This window comes from Somniosus microcephalus, unplaced genomic scaffold (genome assembly GCF_052327205.1).
Source record: "Somniosus microcephalus isolate GS21.2 unplaced genomic scaffold, FLI_Smic_1.0 scaffold1885, whole genome shotgun sequence".
Taxonomy (NCBI): domain Eukaryota; kingdom Metazoa; phylum Chordata; class Chondrichthyes; order Squaliformes; family Somniosidae; genus Somniosus; species Somniosus microcephalus.
The window spans coordinates 2,485-17,307 of NW_028227072.1; the positions used below are offsets into that span (position 1 = coordinate 2,485).

At 57.2% G+C, this 14,823-nt stretch overlaps 1 long non-coding RNA gene across 1 annotated transcript; it reads right to left on the reverse strand.

Moving 5' to 3' along the window:
* Positions 1 to 4,034: 4,034 nt before the first annotated feature.
* On the reverse strand, positions 4,035 to 10,999 carry LOC147080196 (uncharacterized). Its single transcript, XR_015077460.1, has 3 exons — positions 10,845 to 10,999; positions 8,394 to 8,468; positions 4,035 to 4,215 (listed from the first exon to the last, which is right to left on the reverse strand). It is a non-coding gene; the product is annotated as an uncharacterized LOC147080196 (long non-coding RNA).
* Positions 11,000 to 14,823: the final 3,824 nt, after the last annotated feature.

Here is a 14,823-nt window from a genome sequence, read left to right on the forward strand (position 1 = left end):
CACTAAATTCACCTGATCTCACAAGTAAAATTTCAAAATTTAAAGAAAATCTATATGAGATCACCAGAGATGGGGTAAACATGGCCATAGAGGATATAAATATGATCTTTCATGAGGCAGCTGTAAAAGCCGACCTCGTGAAACAGAAGAGGAAGAGTCACAAAAGACAAAATAAAAATAAGAAATGGTTTGACCACGAATGCAAAAATGCCAGAAAAGACCTGAGAAAAATATCAAACCAAAAGCATCGCCAACCAAACAATCCGGACCTACGTACTAGATACAATGAAACCCTCAAAAGATATAAACACACCATTAGGAACAAAACACAAAACTATACCCACAAAATACTAGAAGAAATTGAAAACTCCACCAACCCAAAACAATTCTGGGAAATGTGGAATAACCTGAGTACAACACAATTGCAAGCATTACCAATCCAAGATGGCGACATCTGGAGAACACATTTTGAAAACCTCTACAAAGACATCCCAATAAACGAAACAAACCCAAGTCAACATCAGGTCACAGAAAAACTCCACACATTAGAAGCAACAATCAAAGACAACCAAAACCCTCTAGACTCCCCAATCACATGGAAAGAAATGGCCACAAAAACAAAATCTCTCCACCTAAAGAAAGCCTGTGGCCCAGACAACATCAAAAATGAAATGCTCAAGTTCAGCAATATGGAGATGCAGGGTGCGGTACTCAAATTATTCAACATCATATTACGTTCAGGCTGTTTTCCCGATATCTGGTGCCAAGGACTAATCTCCCCCATATATAAAAGCGGAAACAAATCAGACCCAAATAACTACCGCGGCATCTGTGTCAACAGTTGTCTAGGGAAGTTATTCTGCAGTATTCTAAATAGTAGATTACTTGATTTTCTTAACAAACATAATATCCTCAGAAAAAACCAAATAGGCTTTCTTCCAAAACACCGCACCGCCGACCATATCTATACCCTTCACACCCTCATTGAAAAACATAAACACCAAACAAAAAATGGGAAAATATTCGCCTGTTTCATCGACTTCAAGAAAGCCTTTGACTCTATATGGCACGAAGGGCTCTATTATAAACTTCTTCAGTGTGGAATAGGGGGCAAAGTCTATGACCTTATTAAATCAATGTATCTGAAAAACAAATGCGGGGTCAAAATTGGAGACAAACGCACCGATTTCTTCACCCAGAGAAGAGGCGTCCGGCAGGGCTGCAATTTGAGCCCGACCCTGTTCAACATATACATAAATGAATTAGCAGACATGCTGGAGCAAAGCGAGTCACCAGGTCTCCGTCTCCTGGATGGAGAAGTGAAGTCCCTGTTCTATGCGGACGACCTGGTTCTGCTGTCTCCCACAGAACAGGGATTACAGCAACAACTAGACCTACTCGACAAATACTGCCAAAATTGGGCTCTAACAGTAAATCTAAAGAAAACCAACATCATGATTTTTCAAAAAAGACCCAGATGTCAGGAAAACAAATACCAGTTTACCCTCAGTGATACCACTATAGGACACACTATGAGCTACACCTACCTTGGTCTAACTATTACAGCATCAGGGAGCTTCAGCATAGCAGTGAATGCACTAAAAGAAAAAGCCCGAAGAGCCCTATATGCAATAAAAAGAAAATTCTACAACATCCAAATCCCAATCAAAATCTGGCTCAAAATTTTTGACAGCATAATCCTGCCCATTGCACTGTACGGTAGTGAAGTATGGGGCCCGCTAAATCACCAAAGCTACACTAAATGGGAAAAACACACAATAGAAGCCCTACATGCAGAATTCTGCCGAAGCATCCTTCGCACCCAAAGAAAAACGCCAACAAATGCATGCAGAGCCGAACTAGGCAGATACCCACTGATAATAAACATCCAAAAACGAGCACTAAACTTCCTAAATCACCTCAAATCTAGCTCCCCAGACACCCTTCATTTCAAAGCCTTTCAGACCCAAGAGCTAAACCCAGAAAAGAGTCCCCTGAGTCAGCTGCTACTGAAACTAAGTACTCAGCCGGACCCTGACCAGCCCCAGACCAACACAGCCGTCCAAACACCAATCCGAGTGAACCAAATCATTAAACAATGCAAAGAAACCTACCTGGAACATTGGAACAAAATAACCGAAAGCCAAAGCAGATTAGAATGTTACCGGGCCCTAAAAAGAGAATATAAACTGGCAGACTACCTCACGACCATCAGAGACACAAAACAGAGACAGACTCTCACCAGGTACAGACTAAGCGACCACCAACTGGAAATTGAAAAAGGCAGATACAAGAAATCCTGGCAGCCTAGAGAGAATAGAATATGCGATCAATGTCTGGCTGGCGAGGTTGAAACAGAAATGCATTTCCTCCTAAAATGCGAAAAATTCAACACATCAAGAAACATATTATTCAACAAGCTAAGCCAAACAACCCCAGATTTCAAGGAATTGGATGATCTGTCAAAATTGAGATTAGTCCTAGGAGAAGGAGACAGACCATACCTTGGGGCTAAATATGTAACAACATGTCACAACCTGAGGACTGTTTAAAAGTAAGACTGTTTAAAATTAATATTGAACGTACCAAATGAAGTAGAAAGACTGTTTAAAATTAATATTGTTTAAAAGTAATATTGTATATACCCAACAAATGTCAAATCGATTGACACCTACAGAATGTTGGAAAACTGTACCTTTTTGCAATGTAAGCTTTGGCAATATGGTTCTCTGTAAACTTTCATGCCAATAAAGCATTTGAACTGAACTGAAAAAAAAAAACTGAGAGAGACGCGGGGAGAGAGAGAGAGAGACGCGGGGAGAGAGAGAGAGAGACGCGTGGAGGGAGAGAGAGAGAGACGCGGGGAGAGAGAGAGAGACGCGGGGAGAGAGAGAGAGAGAGACGCGGGGAGAGAGAGAGAGAGAGACGCGGGGAGAGAGCGAGAGAGACGCGGAGAGAGAGAGAGAGAGACGCGGGGAGAGAGAGAGAGAGACACGGGGAGAGAGAGAGAGAGACGCGGGGAGAGAGAGAGAGACGCGGGGAGAGAGAGAGAGAGACGCGGGGAGAGAGAGAGAGAGACGCGGGGAGAGAGAGAGAGAGAGACGCGGGGAGGGAGAGAGAGAGAGACGCGGGGAGAGAGAGAGAGACGCGGGGAGAGAGAGAGAGAGACGCGGGGAGAGAGAGAGAGAGACGCGGGGAGAGAGAGAGAGAGACGCGGGGAGAGAGAGAGAGAGAGACGCGGGGAGAGAGAGAGAGAGAGAGAGACGCGGGGGGAGAGAGAGAGAGAGAGAGAGACGCGGGGAGAGAGAGAGAGAGAGAGAGACGCGGGGAGAGAGAGAGAGAGACGCGGGGAGAGAGAGAGAGAGAGACGCGGGGAGAGAGAGAGAGAGAGACGCGGGGAGAGAGAGACGCGGGGAGAGAGAGAGAGAGATGCGGGGAGGGGGAGAGAGAGAGAGATGCGGGGAGAGAGAGAGAGAGACGCGGGGAGAGAGAGAGAGAGACGCGGGGAGAGAGAGACGCGGGGAGAGAGAGAGAGACGCGGGGAGAGACGCGGGGGGAGAGAGAGAGACGCGGGGAGAGAGAGAGAGAGAGAGAGAGAGAGAGACCTGGGGGGAGCGAGAGAGACGGGGGGGAGAGAGAGAGAGAGAGAGACGTGGGAGAGAGAGACGTGGGGAGAGAGAGAGAGAGAGAGAGAGAGACACGCGGGGAGAGAGAAAGAGAGAGAGAGACGCGGGGGGAGAGAGAGAGAGAGAGACGCGGGGAGAGAGAGAGAGAGAGACGCGGGGAGGGAGAGAGAGAGACACAGAGAGAGAGAGAGAGGCGGAGAGAGAGAGAGAGGCGGAGAGAGAGAGAGAGAGGCGGAGAGAGAGATGCGGGGAGAGAGAGAGAGACGTGGGGAGAGAGAGAGAGAGAGAGAGAGACGTGGGGAGAGAGAGACGTGGGGAGAGAGAGAGACGTGGGGAGAGAGAGAGAGAGACGTGGGGAGAGAGAGAGAGAGAGAGACGTGGGGGAGAGAGAGAGAGACATGGGGAGTGAAGACTCACCGGAGGGAGACAGGATGTTCCAGTCTGGGGAGGGTGTGGGTTGTCCGGGCCGGGGGGTCTCCCCCTCCATGACTGGCCTGTCTCTGGTGAGGTGGAGAGCCCGGGCAACGCGGTGCCAGGCCGTGTTCCACAGCTCCGAGTCGGCAAAACCTCGAAGGGTCGCTGGCTCCGCCTGTGAAAGGGGAAAGAAAGAGCGGAGTTACACCTCGCACTGAGCTCAGAGACACGGGACAGGGGGAGAGAGAGGGGGGAGGGAAGGAGTTACACCTCGCACTGAGCTCAGAGACACGGGACAGGGGGAGAGAGAGGGGGGAGGGAAGGAGTTACACCTCGCACTGAGCTCAGAGACACGGGACAGAGAGAGAGAGGGGGGAGGGAAGGAGTTACACCTCGCACTGAGCTCAGAGACACGGGACAGGGGGAGAGAGGGGGGAGGGAAGGAGTTACACCTCGCACCGAGCTCAGAGACACGGGACAGGGGGAGAGAGGGGGGAGGGAAGGAGTTACACCGAGCTCAGAGACACGGGACAGGGGGAGAGAGAGAGGGGGGAGGGAAGGAGTTACACCTCGCACCGAGCTCAGAGACACGGGACAGCGAGAGAGAGGGAGGGGGGAGGGAAGGAGTTACACCTCGCACTGAGCTCAGAGACACGGGACAGAGAGAGGGGGGGGGGGGAAGGAGTTACAGCTCGCACTGAGTTCAGAGACACGGGACAGGGGGAGAGAGAGGGGGGAGGGAAGGAGTTACACCTCGCACTGAGCTCAGAGACACGGGACAGGGGGAGAGAGAGGGGGGAGGGAAGGAGTTACACCTCGCACTGAGCTCAGAGACACGGGACAGGGGGAGAGAGGGGGGAGGGAAGGAGTTACACCTCGCACTGAGCTCAGAGACACGGGACAGGGAGAGAGAGAGGGGGGAGGGAAGGAGTTACACCGAGCTCAGAGACACGGGACAGGGAGAGAGGGGGGAGGGAAGGAGTTCCACCGAGCTCAGAGACACGGGACAGGGAGAGAGGGGGGAGGGAAGGAGTTACACCTCGCACTGAGCTCAGAGACATGGGACAGGGGGAGAGAGGGGGGAGGGAAGGAGTTACACCTCGCACTGAGCTCAGAGACACGGGACAGGGGGAGAGAGGGAGGGGGAAGGGAAGGAGTTACACCTCGCACTGAGCTCAGAGACACGGGACAGGGGGAGAGAGAGGGGGGAGGGAAGGAGTTACACCTCGCACTGAGCTCAGAGACACGGGACAGGGGGAGAGAGAGGGGGGAGGGAAGGAGTTACACCTCGCACTGAGCTCAGAGACACGGGACAGGGAGAGAGAGAGAGGGGGGAGGGAAGGAGTTACACCTCGCACTGAGCTCAGAGACACGGGACAGGGGGAGAGAGGGAGGGAAGGAGTTACACCTCGCGCCGAGCTCAGAGACACGGGACAGGGGGAGAGAGAGGGGGGAGGGAAGGAGTTACACCTCGCACTGAGCTCAGAGACACTGGACAGGGGGAGAGAGAGGGGAGGGAAGGAGTTACACCTCGCACCGAGCTCAGAGACACGGGACAGGGGGAGAGAGAGGGGGGGAGGGAAGGAGTTACACCTCGCACTGAGCTCAGAGACACGGGACAGGGGGAGAGAGAGGGGGGAGGGAAGGAGTTACACCTCGCACTGAGCTCAGAGACACGGGACAGGGGGAGAGAGAGGGGGGAGGGAAGGAGTTACACCTCGCACTGAGCTCAGAGACACGGGACAGGGGGAGAGAGAGGGGGGAGGGAAGGAGTTACACCTCACACTGAGCTCAGAGACACGGGACAGGGGGAGAGGGGGGAGGGAAGGAGTTACACCTCGCACTGAGCTCAGAGACACGGGACAGGGAGAGAGAGAGGGGGGAGGGAAGGAGTTACACCTCGCACTGAGCTCAGAGACACGGGACAGGGGGAGAGAGAGGGGGGAGGGAAGGAGTTACACCTCGCACTGAGCTCAGAGACACGGGACAGAGAGAGAGGGGGGAGGGAAGGAGTTACACCTCGCACTGAGCTCAGAGACACGGGACAGAGAGAGAGGGGGGAGGGAAGGAGTTACACCTCGCACTGAGCTCAGAGACACGGGACAGGGGGAGAGAGAGGGGGGAGGGAAGGAGTTACACCTCGCACTGAGCTCAGAGACACGGGACAGAGAGAGAGAGGGGGGAGGGAAGGAGTTACACCTCGCACTGAGCTCAGAGACACGGGACAGGGGGAGAGAGGGGGGAGGGAAGGAGTTACACCTCGCACCGAGCTCAGAGACACGGGACAGGGGGAGAGAGGGGGGAGGGAAGGAGTTACACCGAGCTCAGAGACACGGGACAGGGGGAGAGAGAGAGGGGGGAGGGAAGGAGTTACACCTGCACTGAGCTCAGAGACACGGGACAGGGGGAGAGAGAGAGGGGGGAGGGAAGGAGTTACACCTGCACTGAGCTCAGAGACACGGGACAGCGAGAGAGAGGGAGGGGGGAGGGAAGGAGTTACACCTCGCACTGAGCTCAGAGACACGGGACAGAGAGAGGGGGGGGGGGAAGGAGTTACAGCTCGCACTGAGTTCAGAGACACGGGACAGGGGGAGAGAGAGGGGGGAGGGAAGGAGTTACACCTCGCACTGAGCTCAGAGACACGGGACAGGGGGAGAGAGAGGGGGGAGGGAAGGAGTTACACCTCGCACTGAGCTCAGAGACACGGGACAGGGGGAGAGAGAGGGGGGAGGGAAGGAGTTACACCTCGCACTGAGCTCAGAGACACGGGACAGGGGGAGAGAGGGGGGAGGGAAGGAGTTACACCTCGCACTGAGCTCAGAGACACGGGACAGGGAGAGAGAGAGGGGGGAGGGAAGGAGTTACACCGAGCTCAGAGACACGGGACAGGGAGAGAGGGGGGAGGGAAGGAGTTCCACCGAGCTCAGAGACACGGGACAGGGAGAGAGGGGGGAGGGAAGGAGTTACACCTCGCACTGAGCTCAGAGACATGGGACAGGGGGAGAGAGGGGGGAGGGAAGGAGTTACACCTCGCACTGAGCTCAGAGACACGGGACAGGGGGAGAGAGGGAGGGGGAAGGGAAGGAGTTACACCTCGCACTGAGCTCAGAGACACGGGACAGGGGGAGAGAGAGGGGGGAGGGAAGGAGTTACACCTCGCACTGAGCTCAGAGACACGGGACAGAGAGAGAGGGGGGAGGGAAGGAGTTACACCTCGCACTGAGCTCAGAGACACGGGACAGGGGGAGAGAGAGGGGGGAGGGAAGGAGTTACACCTCGCACTGAGCTCAGAGACACGGGACAGAGAGAGAGAGGGGGGAGGGAAGGAGTTACACCTCGCACTGAGCTCAGAGACACGGGACAGGGGGAGAGAGGGGGGAGGGAAGGAGTTACACCTCGCACCGAGCTCAGAGACACGGGACAGGGGGAGAGAGGGGGGAGGGAAGGAGTTACACCTCGCACCGAGCTCAGAGACACGGGACAGGGGGAGAGAGAGGGGGGGAGGGAAGGAGTTACACCTCGCACTGAGCTCAGAGACACGGGACAGGGGGAGAGAGAGGGGGGAGGGAAGGAGTTACACCTCGCACTGAGCTCAGAGACACGGGACAGGGGGAGAGAGAGGGGGGAGGGAAGGAGTTACACCTCGCACTGAGCTCAGAGACACGGGACAGGGGGAGAGAGAGGGGGGAGGGAAGGAGTTACACCTCGCACTGAGCTCAGAGACACGGGACAGGGGGAGAGAGAGGGGGGAGGGAAGGAGTTACACCTCACACTGAGCTCAGAGACACGGGACAGGGGGAGAGGGGGGAGGGAAGGAGTTACACCTCGCACTGAGCTCAGAGACACGGGACAGGGAGAGAGAGAGGGGGGAGGGAAGGAGTTACACCTCGCACTGAGCTCAGAGACACGGGACAGGGGGAGAGAGAGGGGGGAGGGAAGGAGTTACACCTCGCACTGAGCTCAGAGACACGGGACAGAGAGAGAGGGGGGAGGGAAGGAGTTACACCTCGCACTGAGCTCAGAGACACGGGACAGAGAGAGAGGGGGGAGGGAAGGAGTTACACCTCGCACTGAGCTCAGAGACACGGGACAGGGGGAGAGAGAGAGGGGGGAGGGAAGGAGTTACACCTCGCACCGAGCTCAGAGACACGGGACAGCGAGAGAGAGAGGGGGGAGGGAAGGAGTTACACCTCGCACCGAGCTCAGAGACACGGGACAGGGGGAGAGAGACGGGGGAGGGAAGGAGTTACACCTCGCACCGAGCTCAGAGACACGGTGCCTGGGAGTTTCCTGCTCTGCACCGGGTGAGATGTGAACGGATAAGTTAGAGAGAGAAAAAAGGAGATCTTCTACCTCACTAACGAACTGCAACAAGAGGATCAGCAAACCATCAAGCACGCCCAGGTCCATCGGTGGTGCAATGAAGAGCTGGAACAGGAAAATAATCCTTATCCGACTGCAGTCTAGGTACAGACACAGTTGCAGCAGGGAGTAAAGCTCCCTCTACACGGTCCCATCAAACACTCCCAGGGCAGGTACAGTCCAGGTTAGATACAGAGTAAAGCTGCCTCTACACTGTCCCATCAAACACTCCCAGGGCAGGTACAGCCCAGGTTAGATACAGAGTAAAGCTGCCTCTACACTGTCCCGTCAAACACTCCCAGGGCAGGTACAGCCCAGGTTAGATACAGAGTAAAGCTCCCTCTACACTGTCCCATCACACACTCCCAGGGCAGGTACAGCCCAGGTTAGATACAGAGTAAAGCTCCCTCTACACTGTCCCATCACACACTCCCAGGGCAGGTACAGCCCTGGTTAGATCCAGAGTAAAGCTCCCTCTACACTGTCCCGTCAAACACTCCCAGGGCAGGTACAGCCCAGGTTAGATGCAGAGTAAAGCTCCCTCTACACTGTCCCGTCAAACACTCCCAGGGCAGGTACAGCACAGGTTAGATTCAGAGTAAAGCTCCCTCTACACTGTCCCATGAAACACTCCCAGGGCAGGTACAGCATCGGTTAGATACAGAGTAAAGCTCCCTCTACACTGTCCCATCAAACACTCCCAGGGCAGGTACAGCCCAGGTTAGATACAGAGTAAAGCTCCCTCTACACTGTCCCATCAAACACTCCCAGGGCAGGTACAGCCCAGGTTCGATACAGAGTAAAGCTCCCTCTACACTGTCCCATCACACACTCCCAGGGCAGGTACAGCACGGGTTAGATACAGAGTAAATCTCCCTCTACACTGTCCCCATAAAACACTCCCAGGGCAGGTACAGCACGAGTTAGATACAGAGTAAAGCTCCCTCTACACTGTCCCATCACACACTCCCAGGGCAGGTACAGCACAGGTTAGATACAGAGTAAATCTCCCTCTACACTGCCCCATCAAACACTCCCAGGGCAGGTACAGCACGGGTTAGATACAGAGTAAAGCTCCCTCTACACTGTCCCATCACACACTCCCAGGGCAGGTACAGCATGGGTTAGATACAGAGTAAAGCTCCCTCTACACTGTCCCATCAAACACTCCCAGGGCAGGTACAGCACGGGTTAGATACAGAGTAAAGCTGCCTCTACGCTGTCCCATCAAACACTCCCAGGGCAGGTACAGCACGGGATAGATACAGAGTAAAGCTCCCTCTACACTGTCCCATCAAACACTCCCAGGGCAGGTGCAGCACGGGTTAGATGCAGAGTAAAGCTCCCTCTACACTGTCCCATCAAACACTCCCAGAACAGGTACAGCACGGGTTAGATACAGAGTAAAGCTCCCTCTACACTGTCCCATCAAACACTCCCAGGGCAGGTGCAGCACGGGTTAGATACAGAGTAAAGCTCCCTCTACACTGTCCCATCAAACACTCCCAGGGCAGGTGCAGCACGGGTTAGATACAGAGTAAAGCTCCCTCTACACTGTCCCATCAAACACTCCCAGGGCAGGTGCAGCACGGGTTAGATACAGAGTAAAGCTTCCTCTACACTGTCCCATCAAACACTCCCAGGGCAGGTACAGCATGGGTTAGATACAGAGTAAAGCTTCCTCTACACTGTCCCATCAAACACTCCCAGGGCAGGTACAGCATGGGTTAGATACAGAGTAACGCTCCCTCTACACTGTCCCATCAAACACTGCCAGGGCAGGTACAGCACGGGTTAGATACAGCGTAAAGCTCCCTCTACACTGTCCCATCACACACTCCCAGGGCAGGTACAGCACAGGTTAGATACAGTGTAAAGCTTCCTCTACACTGTCCCATCAAACACTCCCAGGGCAGGTACAGCACGGGTTAGATACAGTGTAAAGCTTCCTCTACACTGTCCCATCAAACACTCCCAGGGCAGGGACAGCACGGGTTAGATACAGAGTAAAGCTCTCTCTACACTGTCGCATCAAAAACTCCCAGGGCAGGTACAGCACGGGTTAGATACAGAGTAAAGCTCCCTCTACACTGTCCCATCAAACACTCCCAGGGCAGGTACAGCACGGGTTAGATACAGAGTAAAGCTGCCTCTACACTGTCCCATCAAACACTCCCAGGGCAGGTACAGCACGGGTTAGATACAGAGTAAAGCTCCCTCTACACTGTCCCATCAAACACTCCCAGGGCAGGTACAGCACGGGTTAGATACAGAGTAAAGCTCTCTCTACACTGTCCCATCAAACACTCCCAGGGCAGGTACAGCACGGGTTAGATACAGAGTAAATCCCGCTAGACCCTGTTTGTCGTGTTGCCCCTCGCTCCCCTGCGAGCACCGCCCCCTCCTCCCCACCGCACCCCCCACCAAATCGGGTGAACCTACCTGTGTGGAGGAGACCAGCCCACTGTGGGCTGCCTGGAGGAAGTCTTCAGTCTGAACCTCCACTGGGGAACCACGACTGCTAAGCTGGATCATTAGGAAGGCAGCGGCATTCTGTGGAGCGAGAAGGAAGGTGAGAGGGAGTGGTGGAGGGGGAGAGGGAGTGGTGGAGGGGGAGAGGGAGTGGGGGAGGGGGGAGAGGGAGTGGGGGAGGGGGGGAGAGGGAGTGGGGGAGGGGGGGAGAGGGAGTGGGGGAGGGGGGGGAGAGGGAGTGGGGGAGGGGGGGGAGAGGGAGTGGGGGAGGGGGGGGAGGGAGTGGGGGGGGAGGGGGGGGAGGGGAGTGGGGGAGGGGGGAGGGAGTGGTGGAGGGGGAGAGGGAGTGGGGGAGGGGGAGAGGGAGTGGGGGAGAGGGAGTGGGGGAGGGGGGGGAGAGGGAGTGGGGGAGGGGGGGAGAGGGAGTGGGGGAGGGGGGGGAGAGGGAGTGGGGGAGGGGGGGGAGGGAGTGGGGGAGGGGGGGAGGGAGTGGTGGAGGGGGAGAGGGAGTGGGGGAGGGGGAGAGGGAGTGGGGGAGGGGGAGTGGTGGAGGGGGGGAGGGAGTGGTGGAGGGGGGGAGGGAGTGGTGGAGGGAGAGGAAGTGGTGGAGGGGGGGAGGGAGAGGGAGTGGTGGAGGGGGAGAGGGAGTGGTGGAGGGGGAGAGGGAGTGGTGGAGGGAGACAACAAGAATTTGCAAAATTGGACAAACACCCAATTGAGATCCTATATGCAGAATTCTGTAAAAGTATCCTCCGGACTCAAAGGAAAACCGTAAACAATGCATGCAGGGCAGAACTAGGCCAATATCCATTAATAATCACTATCCAAATAAGAGCCACCAAATTTTGGAAACACCTAGAAATGAGCAACCCCCAATGCTATCATTACGAAGCCCTGAAATGCCAAGAGAGGACCATAAAGAAGAATACCCTCAGTCAACTAGTCCTGGGACTCAGTGAAGTAACTACTAACACTACTAACAATAACCAGCCCCAGGACAGTGACAGCGTAACACAAAGAATTCGACCCAACACAATCGTCGCTAAGCAAAAGGAAAAATATCTGTCATATTGGGCAGAAACAACAAAAACCCAAAGCAAACTCAATTGCTACTTGGCCCTAAACAGACAATACAACATGGCTGATTACCTGACCATGGTAAAGGACAGCAAACTGAGGAAAACCTTGACAATGTACAGACTTAGTGAGCATAGCCTGGCGATCGAAAAAGGTAGACACAGACAGACCCGGCTACCAAGAGAGGACAGGATATGCTCTCACTGCCATCAGGGAGTGGTGGAGACAGAGATGCACTTCCTCACAGCTTGTAGAAAATATCAGGGCATAAGGGAGAATTTCTACCCAAAATTCACAAAAATATGCCCGGAATTCAGAAATTTGAATGACGACCAAAAACTCCCATACCTACTAGGGGAGGAGAGAAATTGTGTAACACTAGCGGCACACTATGTTACAGCTTGCCATAAACAGAGGGACAACCACTAAATATAAGAAAAGAGTATATATAAATTATATGAATATATATTTATACACTCAGGGATATATCTGTTTATACACTGTATGGATAGATCTGTATTTTTGTGCACAAACATGAATGTTTTTCGATGCTTTGGCAACATAAGATGTAACTTGTCATGCCAAGAAAGCGATTTGAATTGAATTGAATTGAAATTGAGTGGTGGAGGGAGAGAGGGAGTGGTGGAGAGGGAGTGGTGGAGGGGGTTCGGGAGTGGTGGAGGGGGAGAGGGAGTGGTGGAGGGGGAGTGGGAGTGGTGGAGGGGGAGGGGGAGGGGGAGAGAGGGAGTGGCGGAGGGGGAGGGGGAGTGGCGGAGGGGGAGGGGGAGTGGGGGAGGGGGAGAGGGAGTGGGGGAGGGGGAGAGGGAGTGGGGGAGGGGGAGAGGGAGGGGGAGAGGGAGTGGGGGAGGGGGAGAGGGAGTGGTGGAGGGGGAGAGGGAGTGGGGGAGGGGGAGAGGGAGTGGGGGAGGGGGAGAGGGAGTGGGGGAGGGGGAGAGGGAGGGGGAGAGGGAGTGGGGGAGGGGGAGAGGGAGTGGTGGAGGGGGAGAGGCAGTGGCGGAGGGGGAGAGGGAGTGGCGGAGGGGGAGAGGGAGTGGCGGAGGGGGAGAGGGAGTGGTGGAGGGGGAGAGGGAGTGGGGGAGAGGGGGAGGGGGAGAGGGAGTGGGGGAGGGGGAGAGGGAGTGGGGGAGGGGGAGAGGGAGTGGCGGAGGGGGAGGGGGAGAGGGAGTGGTGGAGGGGGAGAGGGAGTGGGGGAGGGGGAGAGGGAGTGGTGGAGGGGGAGAGGGAGTGGTGGAGGGGGAGTGGGGGAGGGGGAGGGGGAGTGGGGGAGGGGGAGAGGGAGTGGGGAGGGGGAGCGGGGAGGGGGAGAGGGAGCGGTGGAGGGGGAGAGGGAGCGGTGGAGGGGGAGTGGGAGCGGTGGAGGGGGAGTGGAGCGGTGGAGGTGGAGGGGGAGTGGGAGCGGTGGAGGGGGAGGGGGAGCGGGGGAGGGGGAGAGGATAGGGGAGGGGGAGAGGGAGTGGTGGAGGGGGAGTGGTGGAGGGGGAGTGGGAGTGGTGGAGGGGGAGCGGTGGAGGGGGAGTGGGGGAGGGAGTGGGGGAGGGGGAGAGGGAGTGGGGGAGAGGGAGTGGGGGAGGGGAGAGGGAGTGGGGGAGGGGGAGAGGGAGTGGAGGGGGAGAGGGAGTGGTGGAGGGGGAGAGGGAGTGGGGTGGGGAGGGAGTGGGAGAGGGAGTGGGGAGGGGGAGTGGGGGAGGGGAGGGAGTGGGGAGGGAGGGGGAGGGAGGTGGCGGAGGGGAGAGGGAGTGGCGGAGGGGGAGAGGGAGTGGCGGAGGGGGAGAGGGAGTGGAGGGAGGGGGAGAGGGGTGGGGGAGGGGAGTGGGGGAGGAGTGGGGAGGGAGTGGGGAGAGGGAGTGGGTGGGAGAGGGAGTGGGGAGGGGAGAGGGTGGTGGAGGGGGAGAGGGAGTGGTGGAGGGGGAGAGGGAGTGGTGGAGGGGGAGAGGGAGTGGTGGAGGGGGAGAGGGAGTGGTGGAGGGGAGAGGGAGTGGTGGAGGGGGTGAGGGAGTGGTGGAGGGGAGAGGGAGTGGTGGAGGGGAGAGGGAGTGGTGGAGGTGGAGGGGGAGTGGAGTGGTGGAGGGGGAGAGGAGTGGGGGAGGTGGAGGGGGAGAGTGGTGGAGGGGGAGAGGGAGTGGGGAGGGTGAGGGGGTGGGAGGAGGGGGTGGGGAGAGGGTGTGGGGGAGGGGAGTGGTGTGGGGGAGGGGGAGTGGGTGGTGGGGGTGGAGTGGGGTGGGGAGTGGGGTGGTGGGGGTGAGGGAGTGGGGGAGTGGGGTGGAGGGGGTGTGGGTGTGGGTGGGGGGGTGAGGGGAGTGGGTGGGGGTTGTGGGGTGGGGGTGGGGGTGGGTGGGGTGTGGGTTGGTGGGGTGGGTGGGGGTGGTGTGGGGTGGGGTGTGGGTGGGGGGTGTGGGTGGTGGTGGGGGGTGAGGGGTGGTGGTGGGGGGTGTGGGGGGTGGTGGGGTGTGGGGTGGTGTGGGTGGGGTGTGGGGGGTGGGTGGGTGGGTGTGGGTGGGGGGTGGGTGTGGGGGGGTGGTGGGTGTGGGGGTGGGGTGTGGGGTGGGTGGTGGGGGTGGGGGTGGGTGGGGGTGGAGGGTGTGTGGGGTGGGTGTGGGGGTGGGTGGGTTGTGGTGGGGGTGTGGGGTGGTGGGGTGGGTGGGGGTGGGGTGGGTTGGTGTGGGTGTGGGGTGGTGGGGGTGTGGTGGTGGGGGTTGGGTGGTGGGTGGGGTTGTGGGGTGGTTTGGGTGGGTGGGGTGTGGTGGGGGTGGGTTGTGGTGGGTGTGGGTGTGGGGGTGGTGGGGGTTGTGGGTGGTGTGTGGGGTTGTGTGGGGTGTGGGTGGGTGTGGGGAGTGGGTGTGGTGTGGTGGTG